This window comes from Megalobrama amblycephala, linkage group LG9 (genome assembly GCF_018812025.1).
Source record: "Megalobrama amblycephala isolate DHTTF-2021 linkage group LG9, ASM1881202v1, whole genome shotgun sequence".
NCBI classification, from domain to species: domain Eukaryota; kingdom Metazoa; phylum Chordata; class Actinopteri; order Cypriniformes; family Xenocyprididae; genus Megalobrama; species Megalobrama amblycephala.
The window spans coordinates 35,898,188-35,926,067 of NC_063052.1; the positions used below are offsets into that span (position 1 = coordinate 35,898,188).

Sequence of the window (27,880 nt, forward strand, 5' to 3'; positions counted from 1 at the left end):
TGCTTGTTCAATAAATGATTTTTTTCCCATTAATATTTGTTTCATAATTTCATGCCATTTTTTTCCATCTCATCTTGACAAAGTGAAACTGCCTGTAAAATAAAATAAAATAAAATAAAAAACTATAGTAATATGAAGTAACCCCAAATCTGACTTTTGAAGCAATATTTCATTTAAACCTGAGTGACCAAATACTGTGTGTGAAACAAATACAATATTACAAGGAGCAAATGGGCTTAGATCAGTTCTGATAGAAATGTTCTTACACAAAATACACATAAAATATACTTTGAGTAAGAGTAAAATAAGTATGTTTTCTGTAAATACACTAAAATTTCACTTAAAGTATGCTTGTGTTAAGCTTATTTCTTAAAAACATTACTAAGAATAGTTATTACCAAAGTACTTCTAGTAAACTTTTTAGAAATATATTAAAATGCAATTCTACTGTATATATAATAAAAGACTGAGTTTGGCAAGGAAAGAGTTACGGCGACGGAGCGTTTGCCACCTGACTTGCCGTTGAAGAAGGCAAAAGTATGTTTTCTCAGAAGAAGGTTTCACAAGAACTTTCAATTCAAATCATGCATCATAAAAACACAAGAGAGGCTATTTGAGCCCTGCAGGTAGTGGGCGGTCAGGGACCACAGTAAACCCAGGACCTGCCAGATCCAGTTCTTCAGCCCAGGGGTTTTGGGAACGGAGCGGTCCCGCAGATAAGACCGGCCTCTCCATCCATTTCCTCTCGCCCTCCCAGCACTCCAGTCGAGGATAATTTCCTCTCACTCTGTTGTGGGAGATCTGCGGATAAACTGAAAAGAAAAATCAGCTATTACTTGACTGAGCAGAATACTAAACAAACAAGGAGCGTAACTGTGGCTGGGGAGAAAGATTGTGATGTGATGAATTTTCAGGGTGGTGTAAATGACCAGCTGAGAGCTGAAGTCAACCACAAGAGCACAGAGACACATGAACCTACAGCGAGACAAAACTCCTGTGAAGAGAAACAACAGCCAGGCATTCAGAACAAAAATGGGACAAGAAAATACATCATCCTATATTTAAATATGTCTGTTTTTATAACTACATTTTTAATGGCAAAAGACTGTAAATATGCTTCAGTTAAAAATCTGTTTCAGCATCATTACTCCAGTCTTCAGTGTCACATGATCCTTCAGAAATCATTCCAATATGCTGATTTGCTGCTCAAGAAACATTTATTATTATTATTAATGTTGAAAACATTAGATTTTGCACAAAAGATTATGCTTAAAAGATCAACTCCACAGCAACTACATAAATTTATCCACTAACCATTCAGAAACGTCCAGTTTCATTCTAAAAGTTGTAACTTCTTCCTGAGTCTCTCCATCAGTGTCGACTCCGGTTTGAACAATGTAAGGCTGAACACCGTTACTGACAATCCTCATTTTGGCTGCGTGAGATTCTCCAGCTTTGTTGTTGTTGAGCTGTTAAAGCTCCGCCCTCTTCTGGAAAGGGGGCGGGAGCAGCAGCTCATTTGCATTTAAAGGGACACACACAAAAACGGCGTGTTTTTGCTCACACCCAAATAGGGGCAAATTTGACAAGCTATAATAAATGATCTGTGGGGTATTTTGAGCTGAAACTTCACAGACACATTCTGGAGACACCAGAGACTGATATTACATCTTGGGAAAGGGGCATTAAATGTCCCCTTTAAGTGGGGACCCTTTAAGTCCCCTTTCAACGAAATGTCAAAGTTTAATTCTTACCATTAGGGGGTTGTTCATAATCTCAATTTATCGCACAAAAGAGAAAATAAGCAGCTGAGATCAGTAAGACTGTGTGCGTCTTCAGATCTAGATGTTGTCAGGTTTGGTGTGAAGCGTCTGAACTGCTGTCTTTCCTCTGGGTTTTGTTCATGCTGCATTTGGGCCGCACCGCAGCCATAAATCTGAAATTAAATATCTCTCCATCCATCCCTCCCTCCCGTGTCCCTCTGTCCTCCCTCTGTCTGCGTCCAGATCTCTCGCTCAGCCTCTGTATCTTCTGCATCTCAAAGCCAAACTTCTTAAAGATATAGTTCAGCTGAAAATACAGTTCTGTCATTTACTCACCCTCATGTTGTTCCAAATATGTTTCTTTTACCTGTGAAACTCAAAAAGAGAAGTTTACAAGAATGTTCATGTAGTCCATTCAACTATGTTTTTACACTGAAAATAATTTTCACTCAGGAAGGGCTAGTAAACTTCACAATCACAAAGAAACGGCAAGTAACACATTGAATTAAACATGACATTTTGAAGTAGAAAGACTGAAATAGTTTAGTTTATTTTACAGTATAAACTTCTTTTATGCTGCATTACTGTTAACAAGTTAAATGCTTTTTAAAACACTTCTCAGATTATCAACTCATCCATCTAGAACTTTTAACACAGTATCAAATGTTACTGGTGAGATTAATCTTAACATTTATCTTTATCATGATGGCTTTAATAAGGATACAGATGTACGGCCAGCTCTGAGATCTGGAGAGATACAGATTAAAAACAGCAAAGAAACATGAAACTGGATGTTTTAAAGGACTTGAGAGAGATTCAGCGTGCTTCAGGACGGCTAATGATGATGAGAGAGGTGTGAGCCAAATGAAACCAGAGAAATACAGTGACAGGACCACACACACACACACACACACGCACGCATGCACGCACACACACACATACACACACACACACACACACGCATGCACGCACACACACACATACACACACACACAACGCAAGACACACTCACACACCAACACACACAATTCACACAAACAAACATACACACAACACACGCATACACACACAACACACAGACACACAAAAAACACAAATACACACAAACACAACACACACACATACACACACAAACACACACACATACACACACAAACACAACACAATACACACTCTCACACATGCATGCACACACACACACACACACACAAACACACAAGACACATCACACACCAACACACACAAACAAACATACACACACACACGCATACACAAAAAAACACAAATACACACAAACACACAAGACACACTCACACACACAAACATCACACAACACACAGACACACACAAAAAAACACAATACACACAAACACAACACTACACACTCACACACACACGCATGCACGCACACACACACACACACACACACAAACACAACGCAAGACACACTCACACACCAACACACACAAACAAACATACACACAACACACGCATACACAAAAAAACACAAATACACACAAACACAACGCAAGACACACTCACACACAAACAAACATACACACAACACACAGACACACACAAAAAAACACAAATACACACAAACACAACGCAAGACACACTCACACACCAACACACACAAACAAACATACACACAACACAGACACACACACAAAAAACACAAATACACACAAACACAACACAATACACACTCACACACACACACACACACACACGCATGCACGCACACACACACATACACACACAAACACAACGCAAGACACACTCACACACACCAACACACACAATCCACACAAACAAGCATACACACAACACACGCATACACACAACACACAGACGCACACAAAAAACACAAATACACACACACAAACACAACACACACGCACACACACACAACACACGCACAAACAAACACAACATACACACACACAAACACACACGCGTGTGCGCGCACACACACAACACACAGACGCACACAAAAAACACAAATACACACACGCGTGCGCGCACACACACAAACAAACACAACACACACACATACACAAACGCAACACAATACATACTCTCTCACACACACACACACAATGCAAGACACACACACCAACACACACAATTCACACAAACACACACACAACACACACACACACAACACAAACAACAGACACACAAACAACACACATTCACAACACACATACACACACAACACAACACAATACACTCTCTCACACACACACACACACACACACATAATTCACACAAACACACGCATACACACACAACACACACACACATATAACACAAACAGACACACAAACAACACACATTCACAACACACATACACACACAACACACACACAGCACAATAAAGGCACACACAGAACACACACACACACAAACAAACACACACACACGGGTTTCCACAGACATAATCATTTTTATACTGTACAAACTGTATATTCTCTCCTCTTACACTAACCCTACCCCTAAATCTACCCATCACATAAAAATTTCTGCATTTTTTAATTTTTTTAATCAAAACTTAATCACAAGATCTCTTAGTGTGAATAATAAGCTGTTTTCCTCAGGGAGACCAAAAAATGACCCCACAAGGACAAGGATTTCAGATATTGGCATCTTTGCGGGGACATTTTTTCCCTATAACATAGTGTTTACCTGAACGACACACACACACACACAAATAGACTCTCCACTGAAAGACAGACAATATATCTGGTGTGGATCACAGCTGTCAAGGACGAGATGTTCAAGCTATTATTTGCAGAGCAGTTACTGAGGTTCACTTAGCCTGATGTTCCCAACGCTGCACCTTTATTAGATAAACTGGCCTAAAAAACAACCGCACTGACATTTTGATGAAGCCAGCGAGGCAGTTTGGTTCTGTGAAGTGCGAATGTGAGATGTGCTGTTCTGAATATGTGAAGTGCTGAGTGGATGCCGTCCTCTGTGTCTGAAGCCCGCGGCTCTGAGGAATTTCCCGATCCGTTCTGGAGGCTGTGAACGTGTGGCTGTTCTCAGATCTTTGCAAGTTTATGTACAAAAACCTAAGCACAATTTTTAGATATTGCTTAATAATTATAGTGTTGGGGTTCGTTTAATTCTTTAATCCTAACTATGAGTAATAGCAATACAGTCAGATGGAGAATCAAATGGAACTTTTTTTTTTTTTTTAATTTAGAAATGTTTAAAAGTTTGGGCTTGATAAGATTTGTTTTTTAAAATAAATTAATACTTTTATTCAGCAAGGACACATTAAATTGAAAAACTGCAGTAAAAACTTTTATAATGTTACAAAAGAGTGCTATTTCACATAAATTTCAGAAATGTTTTTTGAGCAGCAAATCATCATATTAGAATGATTTCTGAAGGATCATGTGACACTGAAGACTGGAGTAATGATGCTGAAAATTCAGCTTTGATCACAGGAATAAATTACATTTTACTCTATATTCACATAGAAAACAGTTATTTTGAATTGCAAAAATATTTCACAATATTACTGTTTTTACTGTATTTGTGATCAAATAAATGCAGCCTTGGTGAGCAGAAAAGACTTATTTCAAAAACATTAAGAAATCTTCCTGGCCCCAAACCCTTAAATGGATGTTCTTCTAGACCTGAGGTTGGTTTAGCAGGTCCTGTGAGGTTCTCCAGCTGTGTGGAGGGTGAGGAGGACAGTGTGAGCGAGATGACTGTCAGACTAAACTCTCACACTGCCAATACAAAAGACCAATAAACACTGACGCTGGAGGCTGGCTCCGCCCTGCCAGATTCCTCTGCCTGCTTAGAAAAAGCTATTGTAGAAGAACCACACTGTTTATTACCCACTTTTTCCAACAGAAATTGGGCCTTAGTGAGATTTTGGGAGTTTAGACGTTTGTGTCCAATCTTTTCCAAATGCAAGAACAGAAACCTGCTGAAAGACCCACAGCAGTCAGAGATCACTGATGTGATTAGAGGTGTTTGCTAAGAGTCTGAGATTTCAACAAACTCCTAACAAGCTGTTGAAGTGCTTGCACAGAATGTTTCAAGCCTTTAAGGATAAGTTTGCAGATTTTCAACCAGATTTGTATTGTTACAATGTCTATAGTACATGTAAATGAACAATGCGTACTTGCACCCAGAAATCCCTGCTTATTTGTCAGCAACAGAGTCATTTTTCATCATCCTGCTGACTTTTGAAGCTCCAGGGTTTGTTAAAACTACAGATTGTACTTCCATATTTTTACATTCTCACCCACAGACAGTTGAATCGACAGTGCAAAATCAAAAGTGGCGTGTAACGCAGTCACTCCCACAAGTAACTTTTGAATTTTATATATAATATACATTGCTTAATTGTAGTCTTTTAAAAAAGCTCCTGAATTAATAAACTAAGTGCAATGTAGTGTTGTCAAAAACATTCTTACTGAAATATCTGAAACGCTTCGAATACTCTTTGAATACTTTGAATATTTTCCGTAGAATAGATACATGAGACCAGCTGCTCTTTCTCGCTCTTTCATCTCTCACTCACTCATTTCATTTGCTCCGGATGAATATTGTTGGTGTTACAGGGCTTGAATTTCAGCGTTGTATTGCACATATTGCTCATAATTTTACTCATTCTTAAAGATTTTGTGCTCACACCTAAAGTGTGCACACATAAAGCCGCCTCTCAGTACTAAATTGAGTTCTTTTTCACTGATTATTGCGATCAAATACACACAAAATAATGTCAAAAGGGTGGTGAGTATTCACATAAACACAGTCAGTTATGTTTTAAGTGAACATAAACAGTTGAAAAAGAAAATGCATGTGTAACAGTATATTGGATCTGTGCATCAGGTCTTAAAGTGACAGCAGCCTAATAAACCTGCTGCCAAATGATGAGATAATATTAAAAATATATCAGTTTTTCCCCATGGTATCAATGTCAAGTGGCCAGTAAAAATGCTGAGTGGCTAGTAACTTTGGAAAACCACTAGCCAGAGTGGCTGGTGAGCAAAAAAGTTAGTGTCAAACCCTGTATATATATATATATATATATATATATACACACACATTTTGTCCTCAAAGTTGATGTGTTAGAAGCAGGAAAAATGGGCAAGCGTAAGGATTTGAGTGAGTTTGACAAGAGCCAAATTGTGATGGCTAGACGACTGGGTCAGAGCATTTCCAAAACTGCAGCTCTTGTGGGGTGTTCCGGGACTGCAGTCACGTGGGGAGCGAAGGCTGGTCCGTGTGGTCCAATCCAACAGACGAGCTACTGTAGCTCAGATTGCTCAAGATGTTAGTGCTGGTTCTGATAGAAAGGTGTCAGAATACACAGTGCATCACAGTTTGTTGCGTATGGAGCTGCATAGCTGCAGACCAGTCAGGGTGCCCATGCTGACCCCTGTCCACTGCCGAAAGAGCCAACAGTGGACACGTGCGCATCAGAACTGGAAGAAGGTGGCCTGGTCTGACGAATCACTCTGGATCAGGAATGGTTTGGGTAGCACAACAATGAGTTTGAGGTGTTGACTTGGCCTCCAGATTCCCCAGATCTCAATCCAGTCGAGCATCTGTGGGATGTGCTGAACAAACAAGTCCGATCCATGGAGGCTCCACCTTGCAACTTACAGGACTTAAAGGAGCTGCTGCTAACATCTTGGTGCAGATACCACAGCACACCTTCAGGGGTCTAGAGGAGTCCATACCTCGACGGGTCAGGATTGTTTTGGCAACAAAATGGGGACCAACACAATATTGGGAAGGTGGTCATAATGTTATGCCTGATCGGTATTTATACATATACATACATACATACATACATATATATACTTTTCTGTTAGTGTTTGGGTGGCTGCATCACAGAGTTCTGTCTTCTAGGCTTTGCCACCTTCCTGCTGTTTCCCTGGATTACTGGCTGCTGTTCCCCAACAAAGACTGAAGGATGTTTGCACAGCTGGATGACCAGAGAGAGAGAGAGAGAGAGAGAGAGAGAGGCTTCAACTACCCCAAAAATATCAAACCTTCCAATTCCCCGTTCAGCACTTGCTGTGTTTTTTCAGTGTCAGTGTAAAAGGTGCAGCTCTGCGTCAGTATTTATTTGCTCAAGATGACGACCCAACTGTGAGAGTTCAGGATTTTTCAGAGAACCTGCTTTGTTAGTCATGAAGATAAAACTGTCTGCTATTTTTGTTTCCATTACTGTCTTTATTGTGTTTATTTTTATCTGAATTGCAGGTTTTTTTGTCTCCCAAGAATGAAATCAGCGTCTTTGAAAGTCTTGATAGATGATGGCGTGAGTCTCTGAATAGTTCGGGAATTTGAGCAAACGCAGAGGGAATGTTGTTGTTTTGGCTTCATTTAAAAAGAACGAGATCATCATGACCCATCATTTAATCACTGAAACCATTTTATAATGACTAAAGCAAAATTACAATAACTCTGAAATCTTTCTAGTCTCAAAATACAAAACTTGCTGATAAAGACAAGTAGATTTTGTAAACAAAGTTTTGATTGGACAAAGTTAAAAATAAATTTGATATATTGGACAATTTCATATTAGTCTCTTTTGCAATGACAGTAAGCTAATTTTTTTTGCACTACACTCTTAAAAATAAAGTTTTTTTTATTGGCATGGAATCTTTCCATTCCACAAAAGGTTCTTTATAGTAAGAAAAAAAGATTCTTTTGATTTTCAAAATGTTATTTTATGAAAAAAATGTTCTTTTAAGAACTGATCACTGATGGTTCTTCTATGGCATTGCTATGAAAAACCTATATATAGATATAAACTTGCAGTTGCGAGACAAAAAAGTCAGAATTGCGAGAAAAAAAGTCACAATTGCGAGTTATAAAGTCAGAATTGTGAGAAAAAGATAGAATTGCAAGATATAAACTCATGATTATGAGTTATAAAGTCAGAATTGCGAGAAAAAAAGTCAGTATTGCGAGAAAAAAGTCAAGATTGTACGGAAGAGGATTAGGGCCAAGCAATAATAAAAAAATAAAACCATCTTGAGATTAAATTTGTTAAATTTCTAGAAAAAACTCGTTAAATTTCGAGAAAAAAGTCTTAAATAAAATGTTGAGAATAAACTCATTAAATTCCGAGAAAAAACTTGTTAAATTTCGAGAAAAAAGTCAAGATAAAATGTTGAGAATAAACTCATTAAATTATGAGAATAAAGTCATTAAATTATGAGAAAAAAGTCGTTAAATTATGAGAACAAATTCGTAATTTAACGAGTTTACTCTCAACATTTTATCTCGACTTTTTTGCAATTGTCAGAATTGCGATTACCATTCTGACTTTTCTTGCAATTCTGACTTTTTCTCGCAATTGCGAGTTTATCTCGCGATTCTAACTTTTCTCAGTTCTGACTTTATAACTTGCAATATTACGGAAGTGGATTAGGGCCAAGCAATAATAAAAAAAAATAAAACCATCTCGAGATTAAAGTTGTTAAATTTCGAGAAAAAACTCGTTAAATTTCAAGAAAAAAGTCGAAATAAAATGTTGAGAATAAACTCATTAAATTACGAGAAAAAAGTCGTTAAATTATGAGAACAAATTCATAATTTAATTTTTTTTTTATTATTGCTTGGCCCTAATCCTCTTCCGTAATATTGCAAGTTATAAAGTCAGAACTGTGAGAAAAGTTAGAATCGCGAGATAAACTCGCAATTGCGAGAAAAAGTCAGAATTGCAAGAAAAGTCAGAACGGTAATCGCAATACTGACAATTGTGAGTTTATATCTCGAAATTCAGATTTTACAACTTGCAATCGTGAGTTTATACCTAAAAAAATCATAATTACTTTTTTTATTCAGTGACCGAAAGAAGCTTCCATACCTTATAGACCGGCTAAATGAGTAGTGTTTTCTGACAAGACAGCTATTCTTTATCAACAATACACAAAATGCATACAAAACAGTCTTAACAATATTACAGCCATGAACAACACAACAGTGCATAGTTCCTCTTTTCACTGGATAAGTGCCTTAAAGTACATTGCTGTTGTGGTGGCGGTGGGCAGGCTGAGGTCAGTTTGGGGCTTTTAGCACCTCTGCAGCTCTCTGGATCCGATCTGCAAGGAGCTGCAGGAAAAATCCCAAACAGATGTCGTTCATAAAACATGCATTTTCAATTACTCGCCCCCCTTTGGAGCGCGCCGCATGCACACGGCTCTGAGCGCAACCCAACACGGTCCTGCTAATGCTCAGGAAATATTACATCACTGAAAACTAAACTGGTGGGTGTAAATATATTTTTGTGACCAGTTAACAAACTCAAGACTCCAAAATCCTCTTTAGAATTCCCCGCTTGACTAATGTCCACTCCGGTTCCCTTCCTGCTGGCCGGAAAAACAGCGGGAAATACCCAATATTACAAACAAAATACCTCACATTAAATGTAATCTAATTCAGTGGTGACAAGCCAGCAGGGTTATTATCGTTAAATAAAACTATTAAAACATCTCTTTCAAAGCTGAAATAAAATACAATATAAATATTAGATGAAAAACTAGTTGAAAACTAAAATAAGCTGAAGCACTAAAATTTCTAACTGGAAATGAATAAAAACTAAAAGTGAGCTTGAAAATAAAGCTAAAAGTGCAATAAAATAGGCCTACATTAAACCTGAAAAGTACTATAAAAAATAAATTACATTTCTCATCAGTGGCGTAGCCACGGGTGTGCCAGGGTGTGCCGGTGCCACCCAAAGTGGCAGCTGGCACACCTAAAATAGGTCCAGGTGAAATTGCAAGCACAACAAACCTCACAAGTATCGAAAATGGGCTACTTTCCCATAGACTGGAGTGAGACCATAGACGTCTCTCGAGCTGTCGCGATCATTCTTGGCTCTCTGTGGCTTGTAGCGCTAAGCGCTTCAGTTCATGCAGAGCGGGCGTGAACGGACCATCTCTTCCACATGTAATAAACATGAATGAACATCCAAAGGTATGTTGAAAGATATAGTAGAACTTACCAAAATCCGTATCATGTCATCTTTCATGTTCATGTTTCAACTGTGGAAAGGTGTCGTTAAAACATATTGTAATAATGTCAAATTTACCGTCACATTTACCTCAGAAAAGCCCTTCAATGTCCAAAAACGCATCAGTCAGCTACAAACATGAACTTCGAGAGGAGCATTTTGCTAAATATATGCACTATTGCATATTCATTGTATTTGTGCTTAACATGTACTTCAATATTGAATGTATAAATCTGTTTTATGACAGCCACCATTTAAATTTTTAGGTCTATATAAAAATGAGTAGAAATATAATTGTCATAATTTTTTTTATTATAACGTTATTATAAAAACGGTGTAATTTATATGTAAGTAGCTTACAAATAAATTATTTTTTAATATTATAGTGATGTAGGCTACCAGCTGTGGTTCCCTGTATAGTTTACAGTGTTGAGAGAGATTTTTTTCTTTGAGGAAATTTGCTGTACCTGACGGGCACTTCGGTAAAGTTGGTTTTATATTCGCACATTCGGACTTCTGATAAATTCAGACTTTCCAATAAATGTGCAATAAATTAATGTTTGCGAATTTTAAGCAGCGACATGATATTGACAACCAACGATTGTCAACTTACAACATTTTTCACAGTCGATCAAAATAGGCAAGTATTGTTTTAATGGCATATTTACTTGTGAATGTCCACTGAATGTCCAATGTAGTGTGATTAACAAGGCTATTGAATACGGATGTCCGAATGTGCAAATATAAAACCAACTTTACCCAAGTCTGACGGGCCCCAAATTAGTCAATAATGAATCAAGGAAATCAAATCGAAATCAAACCACAAGCTTCAGAATCAAAATCAAATCCAATGGTGAAATTTGTGTCAATGCCCAGCCGTCAATCATTTTTTTGTTTGTTTTGTTTTTATTTAAAGCAAATGTTGTTTTTTCCAATTATTTTCTTGTCAGAGTGCACCAGAATGCGTCGTTAAAATCCCGAAAATGGGGGAGGATGCTCCCAGACCCCCCTACAACAATTTCAATTACAATACTTTGTCCGGTTGCACATTAATCGGACAATAAATATGGCACACCCAGTTTTTCTGATGCACACCCAGAGTCACATTTCTGGCTACGCTGCTGTTTCTCATACTTAGGGTGAGTGATTTATGCAAAGTGCTATTAAAGGTGCTGTATGTAATGTTTTAACTGTACTAAGCATAAAAATACCAATGTGTTCGTAGAGATTAGGATGCATGCTAAGTTATTCTACTTTGAAATGTGCATTCCGGGTCGGAATGTCTGTTTTTGTTTTGGACTGTGTGATCCCGCCCACTGCCCATTTAGCCAATAGTATTTCAACACCCCGGCTTTAGAATTTTGTGTTTGAGCTTCCATTTTCACGATAGCTCTGTGTATTTCTATGGCATCACTGTCGAAGACTAATTAGCTACTCAAGTGGATTGTAATGTTTGAAGTGGATGTCATAACAAATATCAATAGCCCGGGAAGATTTTAAAACAAGCGGTTCATTCATAAATCCGTAAGATCTTGCCTTCATGCTATGGAAACAAAAACTTTCAAACAACTCTCTCCAATATTTTGAATTTGGGCTGCAGTTCCCATTTCAACCACTAGCTGTCAATATTACATACTGTACCTTTAAACTTTGATGCTTAGTTCATTACACCTACAGACCAACGTGGAGCTGGCCACTGAGATAAGCAAAACATTTATTTCTTCATTAATGGCAACTCTAAAGTAGTTGTGCATGCTGATTAAATAATATTTAAATAATACTTTTCGCAAGAAACGTATTTTTCATAAACACCATATCAACCGCATAGCAGCGTCCAGGCAACCAGCCATACCTTTTTACAAAAATGTCCATGCAAAACTCACTGCCAAGCATGACTCATTTTCTTTTAAAAACTGGCAGAAAAAAGTTGTTTATTTACTACAAATGTTAGTGAAACTTAAATCTTAAAGACTCTTATGGGAAAGCCTTCCAAAAATGCACCTGGACAACTTTCTTTCTCCAATTAACACTCCTCAAACTGGCTTCCAATACACAACTCAACCATAACGCAAGGGGAAAAAACCCACGCAAACAAGTGCAGAAATCAACACCGCCTCTGGAGGACCTGGAGCTTAAAGCTGAGATATTTACAAGGAGTTCATAACAAATCAAAGCGCTCTTCGTTTTATGTGTCGTTTTAAGTCTTTTGGCAAATCGACACACAGTTTGTTGAATTTCTCCCCAGATATTGTGCTGTTGGTTGGAGGCCCTGAGAGTTTGGCATGCCGCTCGAACTGAGACGTCAAAGCGCTCTCCATCATCCCTGGAAAACCTCCGGGACTTTATTTAGAGGCTGAGAGCCCAGTTCCTCCTGAATGAGAGATGGCTGAGCCAGTCTTTGTTTTGTGAAAAGCTGAAAAAGAGCAGCAGAACATGACGAGGGAAACCAGGGACCGATATTTTGCAAAGAGCTAAGAAAGACAACAATGCTGTATTTCCACTTTTCCCAGCTATTTAACTTCACATCAGAGTCCGTGTTGGCCGGATTCATGCCAGTTTTGTCAGGCAACGGAGGCCGACAAGAAGTGTTGTTTTTGGAATGACGCCGCGCCCTTCGAATACTCAACCTACGCCGCATGTCTGCCAACATAAACCCCCAAAGCCACAGCCCTCACACTGCTGACGGGCAGAAATTAATCGTGAAGGCCGTACATGGGGCTATTTATCAATGGCCGCTCTAATGCGTGGGCTGTGGCGAGGAAGGCAGGGTGCATCATGGGAGCCGTGCCACTGGGAAAAGAGTGTTAGAAAGCGAGAGAAAGTAATTAGCTTTGGTTCTGGGTAAAAGCACACTCACATGCAAGGCATGGGAAACGCTACAAACCCAAATACCAGTAACTGATCTCACTGGCCATGTAAACTGCTGCCCAAAGCAACATCCCAGAATAATCGCTTACAAAGATCAGTAAACAAACAAGGTTCTCAAGAATACAAAATGCTACGTCCCTGCGGACTGAACGCACACAAATACCCAAAAACACTGTCATGAAACGCTACAGCAGAAAGCTCCGCCCACTCAAACATGACTCCGCCCTTCTGATGTTCTCACCAGGGTTATGTTGTATATGTTGCAAGTCACAGACTGGACTGATGAAACCTGCGATGATTAGTCTACTATTAAAACATGAATTTAATGTAAATATTAAGTCTACATGACATTCACATATGCAGAGGACATGCATACATAGCAGTTATAGCATGAAATAATATTTAAACCTATAACATTTTATAACATTTTTATAACATTATTTCACAATTCTGACTTTTTTCTTGCATTTGCATATTTATATTTCCCAGTTCGGACTTTATATCTCACAATTCTGAGTTTATGTCACAATTCTGAGGGGAAAAAAGTCATAACTGTGAGATGTAAACTCGAAATTTACTTTTTTTATTCTTTTGAGTGGCTTCCACAGACTGCTACTGTCATTTTCTTATACCAGGTAGGCTTCATATATATATATATATATATATATATATATATGAAGACTTCAGATGCAAAAGCCTCTAAGTGCCGTCTGAAATTTTCTTCTAAAATGAGCATTTTTATCAAACTTGTATGTTTAGGTTCAGTAATTTCACTTTAATGGCAAGTAATAGGTCATTTTCATTGCCATTAAAGTGAAATAACTGTGAAATTAAAGGGAGTGAATTAAAGTGAAATAACATAGCTTGATAAAAATGCTTATTTTAGAAGAAAATTTCAGATGCCACTTAGAAGCTTTTGCATCTGAAGTCTTCATATTTATATGCGTGTGTGTGTGTGTATATATATATATATATATAAACTTTTGATGTTTGATGCCAAACAGAAAACAGCATACATTTTAGGCATCACAACAAAATGATGCTATGTTGTATCCGATCAAACTAAATATTATCGCCATGGGTGTGCGGTTTAATTATGCCTAATTATACGATCAACAACAACAGGATAACACAAAAGCATGTTGATCCAGTTGATACCTGTAGAAAGTGTACACAAACTCTTCCAGACGGAGTCACAGTTCCACACCACACGTCTGCCAGGAAACCAGCTCGGCTCTCCCACTCTCCCACCACAACTTATTGAAATATTAAAATAAAATGTTGTGGTTTGAGGTAAGCTGGTGTGAGTGAACGGCAGCCGACCGCGGACTGAGCCCAGAGTTCTGTACGGACACACGGGCCTATACACGAACTCAAGTACCAGCATTACCTCCAGTAATCAGCTCAGGTGGCCATTTTCCAAGCTTTAAAAATGGGCATCATTAAACTGTGGGCTGTATTAAATGCTTGGATATTTATAGGCATTTATTTTGCAGAGGCAAAACTCAATCTCTGCCATAATAGCACCGATAGGAGTGACTTGTTTACCTTTTGGCTCTCCGGGTGGAAGTTTGGGTGTCACCTCATTAAAAATTTTATCACCTTACATTCTCCTGTTTTTATAAGATACAAGCAAATGCTCTCATTAAAACTTTTTTTCACTGGTGCATATAAAGAAAACCAGAAAAACGCCACGCTGTCTCTCTGTCTGGCACCTGAGGTGTGTTTCTGGCCCGTTTATTTGTTTGTAGTCGTGTTTGAAGTGCAGCTCTTGCCGCGGTCAGCGTCCCTTTTGTCTAAGCGTCCACTTCCTGTGCTGAAAATGGAAAGCCGGGCGACTGGATTTTAACCGCCACGCCAGGCTCCCCACGACTTCCTACACAGGTGTACGAAACCTGCCCGTGACCCTCATTTCTTCTGCTTTGAAAACACATAAAATGTCGGGCGTTTCAACGCCGCCAGAAACAGGCTTTGGAAAAAGGTCCAAAAAAAAGGTATTAGAAAGTTTTTCCGTTGTAAATTTTAAGGGGGGCTGAGGTACGGTTCAGGCCAGAGCGTTTGACGACTCTGAGAGCGGTGGAGAAAGACTTCAGCTGTGTTTGGCACAGGAACCTCAGAGGCCGACAGAGACAACCGTTAAAAGATGAAAGACGATTCAGGACTCTGAACCAATGAAACGGATTTGTTGCTGTCTGTAGCTTCAGTGTTGGGCACGATGATGAATACTTCTGCTGATAGCCAGCTCTACCAGTGAATAAATCCCACAGAACATGAAAGAAAGAACAGGACTAAACAGACTTTATATACTGTTTTAATTTCTGTGTAATTCTGCAGAATGGCTTTAAACATGGTTAAATGTGTTAAACAGAGATGAAGTACTACACTCTTATTGGTAGATTAAAGCACCATAAAATTTAAATACAGGTGAGGGATGGGGATGTCTTGAAGTTGTGTGATGTGAATTAATGGCATGAATGTTCAGTTATTATGAAACTGTGTATTTTACTTTAAAAATGCAACATTTTTCAAGTGAATCAGAATATATAATCAGGTCCCAACCTACATTTTTTAATTTATGAATAAATTAAAAAATGTAGGTTGGGACCTGATTATATATTCTCAGATTATCAGGAATTGATTAGATAGTGAAAAGTAGGTGTTTCATACCAAAATGAAGCCAGAATGTGAGTGTAAAATAAAGTAAAGTAACGTAAAGTAAAATAATAAAGATGAAACTGGCCAAAGATGGTTTGCTGGTCTAATAAAATAAAATAAAATAAAATAAAATAAAATAATAAAATAAAATAAAATAAAATAAAATAAAATAAAATAAAATAAAATAAAATAAAATAAAATAAAATAAAATAAAAAGATGAAACTGACCAAAGATGGCTTGCTGGTCTATTAATTTAAAATAAAATAAAATAAAATAAAATAAAATAAAATAAAATAAAGATGAAACTGGCCAAAGATGGTTTGCTAGTCTATTTTTAATAAAATACAATAAAATAAAATAATAAATATGAAACTGACCATAGATAGTTTGTTGGTCTATTTAAAAAAATAAAAAATAAAAAATAAAATAAAATAAAATAAAATAAAATAAAAAGATGAAACTGACCAAAGATGGCTTGCTGGTCTATTAATTTAAAATAAAATAAAATAAAATAATAAAGATGAAACTGGCCAAAGATGGTTTGCTAGTCTATTTTTAATAAAGTAAAATAAAATAAAATAAAATAAAATAAAATAAAATAAAATAAAAAGATGAAACTGACCAAAGATGGCTTGCTGGTCTATTAATTTAAAATAAAATAAAATAAAATAAAATAAAATAATAAAGATGAAACTGGCCAAAGATGGTTTGCTAGTCTATTTTTAATAAAGTAAAATAAAATAAAATAAAATAAAATAAATAAAATAAAATAAAATAAAATAAAATAAAATACAAGCTGACCTAAGATGGTTTGCTGATCTGTTATTAATGTTATAAAATGTTATAAAATAATAAAAATAAAATGTAAAAATTCAAAATAAATAAGATGAAACCATTAAAAAATAAAACAAACTCCAGCTTAAACCAGTCTAGGATGTTTTGCTGGTCTTGATCTTCCAGACTGACCATCTGAAATGTGGCCATAAGTGGTAATAAAATAAATAATATAAATAATAAACAATATTATTAAAAAATAAATAAATAAAATTAATAAAAATAAGGCAATCTTTTATTAAAAAATGTAAATCCCAGTTCTGATGGATAAAAATCACAAAATCCCTACATGACTCTGAAATGTGTCACATTACTGAAGTAAAATGTGTTGTGAATGTGAATGTTGTTTAATGGAAAGGCAGAATCACGGCACTAACAGACACACGCTGATGTGTGCAGTGATAATGCGGTAGATGGATGTGTTGGGGTTACAGGGCGAGAGACGAAGATGAGAATCAGGGTGGAGGGACTCATTTTACAGAGGCACAGGGCAAAGTCTGGAGAGGCTATTACACACACACACACACACACACACACACACACACACACACACACAGGACGGCAGACATCTGCACCTGCGGCTCTGACCCGTCTCTGAGCGTCTGCTACTGTCATTATGGGTCCTGTGAGGTCAGGGAGTGTCTCGCTGCCAGAGTGCCAACCGTCAAATAATCACAGCCTGTGTCCGTGTGCCCCGTTTCACTCGTCATGTGATATAATTATTCATATAAAAACAACCGCAGCAGTATAAACAAGAAAACCTGCAATATCTGAAGGCACCACAAGAATCCAGAAAATCCTGTGCAATGCCACACGCAACCACAGCTAGAGAAACACAAATATTCAACACTTATGAACACACTGCAGATCAAAATATATCCCATACTGATCACCACACTAACAAAGCACACACTTCTCAAAAAATACATCATAACATTACATCTTTGTTTCTTTTAAATACATTACAGAACGATGACATATTCTGACAGTTAGAACACGTGTTCGTCAGGCCAGCTGGGCGAATGACAAACCACTGGCACTGAACACAGCTTTCTAACCGCCTTCCCGCTGAAGAGACGTGGAACTACAGTTTCGGCATGAGGTCACGACCCTGCAGAGGTCAGCAGTGGAATTTTTGGAACTATTACATCATCTTTATCTTCAATTTGAATCTCATATCACAACTGCGTTATATTCAGGGTTGTCTGGGGGTTGCTATATGGTGTATAAGATATTCAGAGTGTTGTTTTTTGCATTTTGCCAGGTTGTTATAGGGTGTTCTTACTGGTTGCTAGGTGGTTACTTACTGGCTGGCTCAAGTCAAAGGAGTCCACCCTCAAGTTACTGTGATATTCTGTTCTCGTAAACGTCCAGTATTATCTTCATTTATGTTGGTAGCACAAACAATGCAGTGCTTGCAAAATGAAACAAAACAAAACAAAACAAAAAACAGATGGTTTACTGGTCTATTACTAATAAAATAAAATAAAATAAAATAAAATAAAATAAAATAAAATAAAATAAAATAAAATAAAATAAAATAAAATAAATAAAATAAAATAAAATAAAATAAAATAAAATAAAATAAAATAAAATAAAATAAAATAAAATAAAATAAAACAAAACAAAATAAAATAAAATAAAATAAAATAAAATAAAATAAAATAAAATAAAATAAATACTAATGATGAAACTGGGCAAAGATGGTTTGCTTGAAATAAAATAAAATAAAATAAAACAATAAAATAAAACAAAACAAAACACTAATGATGAAACTGGCTAAAGATGGTTTAAAATAAAATAAAATAAACAAAAAAACTAAATACAATAAATTACAATAAAATAAAACAAAACAAATCAAATCAAAACAAAACAAAATAAAATAAAAAAAAAATAAAATAAAATAAAATAAAATAAAATAAAATAAAATAAAATAAAATAAAATAAATACTAATGATGAAACTGGGCAAAGATGGTTTGCTTGAAATAAAATAAAATAAAATAAAATAAAATAAAATAAAATAAAATAAAATAAAATAAAATAAAATAAAATAAAATAAAATAAAATAATAAAAGCTAAGATGGTTTGCTGGTCTATTATTAAATGAAAATTTAAAATAATAATAATAACATATAAAAATTAAACCATTAAAAAAATAAAACGAAAGAGAGCTTAAACCAGTCTAGGATGTTTTGCCTGTCTGGATCTTCTAGCCTGACCATCTGAAAAGTGGTCAAAACCCTTTTAAAACCAGCCAACATACCAGCCCTTTGTTTCTTTTCTTTTTTTAGCAGGATAAGTTTAATATTTCAGGAGATTCAAATCTCTCTTTTCAATAAACAAATTGAGATCCATTTCAAACCTGTAGGTCGGTGTTGGTAATAATCTAGAGGCTGCTGCTCTAAATCATTAGCTGAGGCCGAACGTTTGGTTTATTGGGCACCAACGCGGGGCCGGGGCCAGGAGCCTCTTTCTCAGTGTGACGTCTCCGTCTAGGGGCCGTGGTGCAGGGCTGAAAGAGAAATGAAGAAAACAGAGGTGTGTTAGCAAAGCCTGTCAACCAAACAACTGTCACACACATACACACACTGTGTTGACTCTCAAAAGACTCAATGTAATATTAAATGTGTGCATCATGTAAGGTTCAACCTTTTCTCAGATACTGCTTCTAAAACTCATATAAGGTCAAATACAAATAAAACAAAAAGACACTGTCATACAGTAAGAGTATAAAGCTATAAAATAATGAGATGGCAAATCTGTGCACACTTTGAGGCATTGTAAAGACCTTCTGGTGTCTTTCTGAACATCTGAGAAGCTGCAGACTTAAGCAAGTTTCCATTTGCTCTCTATTTAATCCCATTGCAGGGAAAGAAATGAGTTAGATATTTTCTTCCTGTGGATTAAAATCTTAAGTTCACATTTGCATATAAATCGCATGTTACTATATGCTACACATGAAGTGTGCTGCTCCTACAGGCCGGGTAACACAGAAGGAAACTTCCCAAGTGATCTGCACTGCAGCAGTCAATCATCTCTAATGAATGAAAGGTTGAACAACCCTCCGGCCCGGCATATATCTCCACGAGAGGAGTGCCGTAGATCCCAGAGCCCCAGAGAGCTGAGGAATTCTTATGTTCTCCTCAGCCTTCCCGAGCAGAAAGGATAAATCTTACACTCTTCCAGAGCTTTCTGTTCACCTCCAGAGAAAAACACCCGCAGTCACGGACAAGAGTGGAAAAAATGAGAGAAATGCTGTACAGTCTCTAATAATGCATATGCATATTTAAATAGGATAAATTGTACTGCATTTCTAATGCTGAAGGTAAGCATCACTTTTCTACTGTTCATTTGGTAAGTGTTTGGTTGGTTGCAAAAATCCATATAGAAAGACCCTGGCAACCACTTTAGCATCATAGCAACCATATCATAGAGATTTGGCACAACTGGAACATCTCAAGATTGTTTGGAATCACTCAGAACACCTTAGCAACTGCATAGCAATGCCCTGGCAACCACTTGAGTATCATAGCAACCATATCATAGAGACTTGCCAACACTGGAACACCTCAAGATTTCTTAGAATCACCCAAAACACCTTGGCAACTGCATAGCAACAGTGTGGCAATCACCCTTACATCATAGCTAAAATATCACAGACACATGGGACAACTGGAACATCTCAAGATTGATTGGAATCACTCAGAACACCTTAGCAACTGCATAGCAACACCCTGGAAACCACCCTTGCATCATACAGTAGCTACCATATCACAGACATCTGGGAATAACTGAAACATCTCAAGATCAATTGGAATCATTTAGAACACCTTAGCAACTGCATAGCAACACCCTGGCAACCACTTGAGTATCATAGCAACCATATTATAGAGACCTGGCAACACTGGGACACATCAAGATTACTTGGAATCACTCAAAACAGCTTAGCAACCACACAGCAACACCATGGCAACCACTCTAGCATCATAGCAACCATATTATAGAAACTTGGCACCAATGTAACACCTCATGATTTCTTGGAATCACTCAGAACACCTTAGAAACTGCATAGCAATACCGTGGCAACCACCCTTTCATCATAGCTACCATATCACAGACATCTGGGACAACTGAAACATCTCAAGATCGATTGGAATCACTAAAACACCTTAGCAACTGCATAGCAACACCCTGGCAACCACTTGAGTATCACAGCAACCATATTATAGAGACTTGGCAACACTGAAACACCTCAAGATTTCTTGGAATCACTCAAAACACCTTAGCAACCACATAGCAACACCCTGGCAACCACTCTAGCATCATAGCAACCATATTATAGAGTCTTGGCACCACCTTAAGATTTCTTGGAATAACTTAGAACCCCTTAGAAACTGCATAGCAACACCACGGTGACCATCCTAGCGCCATAACAAAAAGTTTTTCAGGGGCAAACCAGTCACATTTTCTTTATAAATATGTAAAAATCTAGCTACCGCACTGTGCATCAGCGCTACGAGGAGCTTTTGACACAATTAAGCTTTGTCTAGACATCTTTAAAACCATTGAATTCCTGCAGATTAGAAGGTCCAATTAATTTAGTAGAGTTGGCAGAGGTACAGGAGACCGAGACAGGCCGCTAAAACTGTGGTCGGGCGCTTGTGGAGAAAAACATGCATTAAAACTACATTGGAAAAGGAGGGAAATGTCAACAAATAGAATACGGAAAAAAGTCACTTTAAAACAAAACATAGGCCAGTCACGACTCTCTCCAGCGGCAGGAGGGGCTGTTTATTTGTGTCATCACTCAAGAGTGACTGTGGTAGGTACAGCGCAGGATGATATTGCTGTAACGTTATATGCAGGATTATTTTGAAATGACACACAGTGGTTTTCACACCAGTGGGACGTGTGCGAGAAGACTATGACACAGACACCGGGGTGGGCTGATGGCAAAAAAGTCAGACGCAGGTATTGCCCCGTGTCACTGCGGCAGAAACCCCAGGAGATGAGAGCTGGGCAGTGTGTCATGGAAACCAAACAAAACCATGGTAAACCTGAGAATATAACAGCAGCGTTGAGATAAAAAAAGATAAGCAAATGCAATGAGCACAGCAAAAACTCTTTCACTATTTTCTCACACTCATGTTGTCCCAAACCCGCATGACTTTCTGCTCTGGGACACACAAGGAGAAACTTTAAAGAATCCATTCTGCTCTTTTAAATAAAAAAATTAAATTAAATTAAATAAACATTTAAAAAAAATTTAAAAAAATAAATAAAAATACAATTCTCTAAAATAAATAATAAAAAGTCTTCTTGGAAAGAGTGACGTACACAGAAGTGTAAAATAAATAAACAAGTAAATAAATAAATAAACAGTTAGTCTAATAAAAACAGTCCAACTGACTCATGCTGTACCAGTTTCAAAATGCATAAGTATAAATAAAATAAAATAAATTAAAAAATAAAATAAATATATTCCAATTGACTCATGCAGTATATTTTCCAAGTCCTCTTGGAAAACTGACATGCCAGTTTCAATATGCATAAGTGCAAATAAAATAAAATATATAGTAAATAGTCCAATAAATATAGTCTGATTGATTCAAATCGTATGTTCCAAGTCTTCTTAAAAATATCACTTGACAGTTTCAATTTGCAGAAAATGTAAATGGATGAGAAGAGCTTTGGCAGAAACCTTTTTTTTAATGATATTTATGATATTTATGAAATTTACTCCTTAAAATAAAGCTTTTGTCTTGGTAACTAGGAGAGAAATGACAGAATAATCTTGTGCTCTGGAGATTTAACCAGTGCTAAAGATGCTTGTAAGCGGGCAAAAATCTAGTTTGAGCACTTTTCTCTTTGAGACGTTCACATGTGTGTGCTACAGCACATTTACGCCCTCTTGTGAACTGTCATCAACACACACACACACATTTCCTTTAGCAATGATTTCAGAGTTAAAATACTCAAACTGCCCCAGTGAGGAACCAGATAAGATCTCCATGACTTACGGTAAGCTAAATGTCACCGTTAACTACTTGGACATCTACAGTTACAAGTGCTGACAGCGAACTTTTCTAAATAAAATAAGTGGGCGAAAAAAATTGCCTGTGCAATTTTCGTCAATACAATCCTAGGGTGTTGTGAATGGTTCAACAAGACACCAACTGAGGAATCATTCATGACGGTTTCAACAAAAATATGAAGCAGCACAACTGTTTTCAACACGCATAATAATCAGAAATGTTTCTTGAGCAGCAAATCAGAATATCAGAATGATTTCTGAAGGATCATGTGACACTGAAGACTGGAGTAATGATGCTGAAAATTCAGCTTTGATCACAGGAATAAATTACATTTTAAAATATATTCACATAGAAAACTGTTTTTTTTCCCCCACAATATTACTGTTATTTTGATTAAATAAATGTCTTGGAAAATTGTAATTATTACAAACTTTTGAGTGGTAATGTGTAAGTGATGCTTCCCTTAGCAAACCCCACTTATTATTAATATGTTTAATATATCTCCTACAAAACACATTTCAACCCAAGCACAGTTTTGAAATAATACCTAAATGAGATGTTTGGTAAACAAAGCGTTTTGGACTCATCTGGGGAAATCTATGTGTCAAAGTATGTAAGTAAAAAAACAGAGGTGCCAACAGGCCAATAAATTTCCCAGAAATGCCTTTGAAAAAGCCATAAAAAGATTTCATGGATGTCAGTGACCCTTTGATATGATTCAATCCCACTATTTTAGCCAAGATACGGGCCCGTGTTGTGCGAGCCGGTCAGGCTGTTAGAACACTTAACTGTTTTTTTTCTTCCTCTGTCTTTTACTTTTATGACTTTCCAGTGCTGGGAGCTTGGAAAGCCGGAGCAGAACTGCTTGCAAATCACTAATTAGCGTGGGGGGTAGACGGCAGTGGGTCCAGGGGGCCCGTGAGGGGTGTGTCAGCGCGTCTGGACCCACACGTCAGAACCGACGACCATTTCCCATAAATCCCTGCTGCTTTCATGTGTGTGGTTCAAAGCCCGTCCGCCTGGAAAGTCTGACACAGGATACGTAGGAGAGCCAGAGCCAATTAGCGTGTTCATCCCCGCGGCAGGGTGTGCGTGCCGCTCCTCTAGAACCTATCCGGGACGCCAACAACACGGCGGTCCAAACATCTCTCCAAATCCTCTCCACCCATCTCAGCTCATCTCTGTCATCTCTGCAGATGCACATAAATCTCAGTCAGCTGTCTTATGTCACTCGTGTTGGCAGAAGTCTGTCTCTGAGATCCACCAGCCATAAAACTGAAGAACATCAAATGCTGAGATTCATTTGAAGGTTCGAATTCTACAGATAAATGATGTGAGGTCATGCGTTTTAGTGATCTTGCCATGCTTAAGAGAAAAATTCAGGAGTGGAAAAATCAGATAGATAGATAGATAGATAGATAGATAGATAGATAGATAGATAGATAGATAGATAGATAGATAGATAGATAGATAGATAGATAGATAGATAGATAGATAGATAGATAGATAGATAGATAGATAGATAGATAGATAGATAGATAGATAGATAGATAGAGTGTATAACGTTAAAACAGAAGGAGAGAGAATGGAAAATGGAAATCCCTCAGGCTCTACACTCACACAGCTCAAAATGTTAGTAATACTTTAAATGTCAAAAATGGACCAGATAAACATACTCATAGTAGTCTGGGTGGTGCGGGAGGGATTCTAATGAATGTGGTCCAGTCGTAACAAACAACCTAATCAGCCGCTCGCGCCACAAATCAACAATCAAGCGGATTCTAATGTAACTCACTTCCTGTCTGCTCTCTGAGGACGGCCTCTATAAACCAACATCAAAGACAAACGTACGGCATCCGAAGAACTCTGTAACCATTCGGTGATTGTTTTTGTTAGCATGTCTTTGAATTAAAAACCCCACTCAAGTGGCATTAAACATGAGCCCATCCAAAACAGTGCTGTCTCTATGGAGACACAAGAGGGATGAGTGTAATCCATGGGGAATTTGACTAGTTAAATACTAAAAACCTCAGGCGTTTGGGAATACTCAGTGGGTTAGTTTAGTCTGCGCACTATGATGAGTCAACCCTTCCCGACAGGTACAAAATGACCTGGAGAGCCTGAACTGAGCCTGAACGCTGGGAGTCTGATCTGGCAGACGGGATGGGTTATTCTGGGTCATTATCAGCTATACAAAACATTGGGGTGACAGGAGGGCACAGATTTATGACAACTCAGGCTTGTTGCATCAATTCATTAACAAAGCTAAGACGCAGGAAATGAGGATATCTGCCAGGAAATTAAAAACTGGAGATGATATAAAGTGAAGAAGAATATCATGCACGTTTTGGCCGCACTACAGAAAGAGTCTGTGGGTTTATTTATGGCGCGAATGCAATCGCTGTAAAAATAAATACAGCGTACACTCTTAAAAATACAGGTTCCAAAAGGGGGTTTTCCACAGTGATGACATAGAAGAACCGTAGAAGATCCTTTCAGTGATCAGTTCTTAAAACAACCAGTTTTTCTTAGTGTGAAGAACATTTTAAAGGTCCAGTTTTTCGTGTTTTTTTGAAGCTTTGATTGTGTTTATAGTGTGCAATATAACATGTGTTCATGTTTCGCGTGTAAAAAAACACAGTATTTTTCACATAATTTACTTATCTGTATGCCGCTGTTTCCACTGTTATAAAAACGGGCTGATGACTTCCTTGTTCTATGAAGTCCCTCCTTCAGAAATACGTAACGAGTTCTGATTGTGCCAGCGGTTCCTGTGTTGTGATTCGACAGCAGCTTAGCGAACCTTGCCTGGAAAGGTCACGCCTCTTACCATAACGTGGAGATGCACGCGCTCAGTGTTATTGTAAACATGTCTTTAATTTTACCCTATCAATTTGAGCCGGAATCAGACCCGGTGATTGGACTGCGGGATGAAAATAACAGCGTTTCGACGACATGGCGACAAAACACTCTACAAACGCAACTCTTGTGTATTTCTGTGGGCGGAGGTTAGTCAAAAAACTGTTTTAGTGACGTCATTAAAGAAGGAAGTAGAGGGATGTAGTCCAAACTGGCCGTTCGATGTAGGCGACTTCTGTTAAATAAAATATCTCGCTTGGCACTGAACTTTGAGCTTTAACATTTTACAGATTTTATTTATACTCTAACAACAACATTACACACTAACTAAAGTTTGAAACATGGGATCACGAAGAACGGGACCTTTAAAAATCTATAAAGAACCTTTTGTGGAATGGAAAGATTCCATGGATGCTAAAGGTTCTTAATGGAACCATCAATGCCAATAAAGAACATTTTTTAAGGAGTGTATGTTGACATGACGGCACATGCTAGTGGATGAGTTGAATCAACTCCACAGCAACTACATAAATTTATCCACTAACCATTCAGAAACGTCCAAGTTGTAACTTCTTCCTGAGTCTCTCCATCAGTGTCGACTCCGGTTTGAACAATGTAAGGCTGAACGCCGTTACTGACAATCCTCATTTTGGCTGCGTGAGATTCTCCAGCTTTGTTGTTGTTGAGCTGTTAAAGCTCCGCCCTCTTCTGGAAAGGGGGCCGGGAGCAGCAGCTCATTTGCATTTAAAGGGACACACACAAAAATGGTGTGTTTTTGCTCACACCCAAATATGGGCAAATTTGACAAGCTATAATAAATGATCTGTGGGGTATTTTGAGCTGAAACTTCACAGACACATTCTGGAGACACCTAGAGACTATATTACATCTTGTGAAAGTGGCATTATAGGTCTCCTTTAATTCAGAAAAATAATGACATGTGGTCAGACAAACAGAATATATTCTCTGCAAGAAAATCATTTACAAGAGTAAAGAGTGAAGCATGTTCTCGTTTGCTTTCAGAGACACTGAATATCAGACTCCGAATGAGCTTTGGTTTGTCTTACACCCCGTATAACCTCAAAAAGATATAATTCAGCTCATGAGCATGAGGGCCACTTATCAGAAGTGAAGGCCTAATAAAACCGACAAAATGTCACGTTCTCACCCCCACATCGAATCACCGCACTCCCAACCATGGAAAAACTAAGTGAGAACAATTCAAACTATGAGCTTTTCTGGCCACGATCCGAGCCGGCACCTCCCACGGAGCTCCCTGGATCCTTCAGGACGAGAGATCCAAACTCCCCTGAAGCTGTGAAATAGACTCACTTTGTCTAGTCAAACAAAAGGGGCAAAAGAAAAGCTAAATGTATCAGTCTGGACATAATCCCAGCTGACTTGAAACTGAAACGTGTCCAGGTTCAGATCTTTCCCTCACACCCAGACGTGCCGCCGGAATCTGGCGTGATAAAAGGAGGGCCGCTCTGGCTGAAGATCTCAGAAACCTTCAGCAAAGGTCTCTGATTTACTGTACCGATGCTCTAACGTTTTTCCCATGACACACACTTACTCAGAGAGGAGGAGAACTTTCCCACAAACACCTTCACGTTTGGGATTGCAGTATCGAGCAGTCCAAGACATTACAGGAATCAAGCGGGAATCAGGCATCTGAACCAGACATCCGTTGACTCTTCTGCAATACCTGAGAATAAGAACTGGTCAAGGGTCAATGACAAATAAGAATGTCTGAGAAATCATCAAAGCATCTAAAAAATGTTGTTTTCCGTGTGGTTTGGAAAAACCTTTGCATCATTTTCAGGAAATGTTTTTCATGGAAATATCATGAATAAGTCA

The 27,880-nt window shown here is 37.7% G+C and overlaps 1 long non-coding RNA gene across 1 annotated transcript; it reads right to left on the reverse strand.

Annotated features, from left to right (window-relative positions):
• Positions 1 to 2: 2 nt before the first annotated feature.
• On the reverse strand, positions 3 to 27,734 carry LOC125276219. The gene is made up of 3 exons (XR_007186604.1): positions 27,597 to 27,734; positions 19,492 to 19,641; positions 3 to 801 (listed from the first exon to the last, which is right to left on the reverse strand). It is a non-coding gene; the product is annotated as an uncharacterized LOC125276219 (long non-coding RNA).
• Positions 27,735 to 27,880: the final 146 nt, after the last annotated feature.